The sequence below is a fragment of the Triticum dicoccoides genome, chromosome 2B (assembly GCF_002162155.2).
Source record: "Triticum dicoccoides isolate Atlit2015 ecotype Zavitan chromosome 2B, WEW_v2.0, whole genome shotgun sequence".
Lineage (NCBI taxonomy): Eukaryota > Viridiplantae > Streptophyta > Magnoliopsida > Poales > Poaceae > Triticum > Triticum dicoccoides.
Window position 1 is genome coordinate 517,232,469 of NC_041383.1, and position 2,290 is coordinate 517,234,758.

The window sequence follows — 2,290 nt, forward strand, 5'->3', positions numbered from 1 at the left end:
GTGGCAGTTTGGCGTGGGAAGGGCAGGACGAGTGGAAGGTGGAGGGAGGTGGGGCGGGTCGGGGTGGGCGGTGGGCGGTGGGGGGGTGTTTGGGGTGGTTGGGTGGTCACAGGAGGAAGAAGGTGGGAGGTGGGGGTTGCGTGGGTGGGGTTTGACCGGGTGAGTGCGCAGCTTCTTTAGTTCGGTTCGGTAGGTGTTAGCAGAATAAGCCGGGGATGTGCAGAATAAGACTCTTAATAATGTTATCATAATAGACCCATTATATAATATGTGCCTCTCCGGTAACATAACATTATATATATAACGAGCTCAGCTAATTCGTGTATGTCAAGTTAGTGCAAATGGGCTGGGATTTCTGAGAAAATATTAATGGGCATGTTTGACGCGAAATTATTTGTTCACCCAGCCCAGCAAATGGACTGTACATTCTTGAAAACATGGGTTAAATATATGCCACATTTTTGCAGGCTGGCATGTGGGCCAATAGGTCGAAGCCTACGCAGGGCGTTGTCAACTTGGTCAACAAATGATTATGACATCCACAACCATTGGATTTATATCCAACGACCGGCATGCACCTTCAATCTCTCGTCTTTTTCCTGCAGCGTCACCGGGACCGCCTGGTCCGGCCTCCGGTGGCTAGCGGCTCCGCTTAGCACGCATCGCTGCGAAGCCCTACCCCACCGCCGGCCAGGCTATCCCTCCACCCATCCACACCTCCTGTTATTCTTCACCGACTGCAGCCCCGCGCCGCACCAGAACCAGTTATAACCCTTCTCTTCCTCTCATTCTGCGACTACACTGTTGTGTCATCCCATCTTCGAGTTGTTCCCGTCTGGGGCCTCGCCGTTGTTCACCGCCTCGCTGCGCTCGGTGCTGCATGGTCAACAAACGTGAGTCATCGGAAGAGGACTGTACATGGAGAGCCTAACGGCTGGGACCCACGAGGTCCATGGTCGCACGCAAGGAAAGTTCCTCATTAAGCTGAAAAAATGTTTCCTCCACCTGACAGCTGGGACCCATCGGCTGTATCTTCGCATGGAAGGAAGTGCCTCGTTGTTATGCGAAAAAATTATTCCTCCCGTTGACAGCTGGGACCCGTCAGATTTGGTGGCTGACTTGTGGGCCTACTAAGCGGACGTGTACGCAGGGCTTTGTCAACTTATCAACAAATGATTCTAGCAGCTCGACCGTTGGATGTTAATTCAACAGCCATTCTCCTTCTTCAACCTATGTTCTTGCTCCTGTCTCCCATAGGCGGCACCGCGGCTGTGCTGCCGCGCACCCGAACCAGTCAAGTTTCCCACTCCCTCTCCATATGCAACTCCACTGCCCCGTCTTCGCCATCTTCGGGTCATTCCAGTCTGGGGCCTCACTGTCGTCCACCGGCCTTGGTGCGCTCAGCACGGTATGCCCAACGTGATCAACAATCGAGAGTCATCGGAAGATGAATGTATGTGAGAGGCTGACAGTGGGGATGCACCACGCCCATGGACGCATGCATACAACGGAATGCGGCGTGGTCCACATGGTCAAGGAACGACTTCCATCGGAAGTGTACTATACGTGGAGAGGTTGACAGCTGGGTCCACGGCCGCAACAAGGAAGTGCCTCCTTATTACGCGAAAAATAATGATTCCTCCACCTGACAGTAGGGACCCACTGGATGGGCAACCATATTTTGCGAAAAAAACGTTTCCCCCCTGACTGCTGGGACCCACCTAACGGGCCACCGTATTTTTTGAAAAAAAATGTTGAAACCGCTGTCAGCTTGGACCCACCGGAAGTGCCTCCTTATTATGCAGAAAAAATGAATACTCCCCCTGCTAGCTGGGACCCACCTTGGTGGGAGGCTGACTTGTGGGCCTACTAAGTTGACAAGGACAGAGGGCTTTGTCAACTTAGTCAATATGAATGATTCTAGCTCCAGTGACCGTACGATGTCCATCCAACAGCCGTAGTGCTTCTTCAACCTCTGGTCTTCTTGCTCCAGCCGCCCAAAGCAGCGCCGGTCAAGCCACGTGCTCCTGCCTCCCATGGCCGGTTGTGATGCCGCGGAGGCCTCACCGCCCCCTAATACTCCCGCTGCTGGCCAGGCCATCCCTCTACTCACCCACACCCCCTGTTATTCTGTGGCGACGGCAGCCTCACACCGCAGCCAAACGAGTGAACCCTCCTACTCCTCAACGCGTGGGCATCCACTACCGCGTCTTCCACGTCATGCCCTTCCTAGGCCTCACCGTCGTCCACCGCCCTGGTGCTCTCGGCGCGGCATGGTCAACGTGGTCAA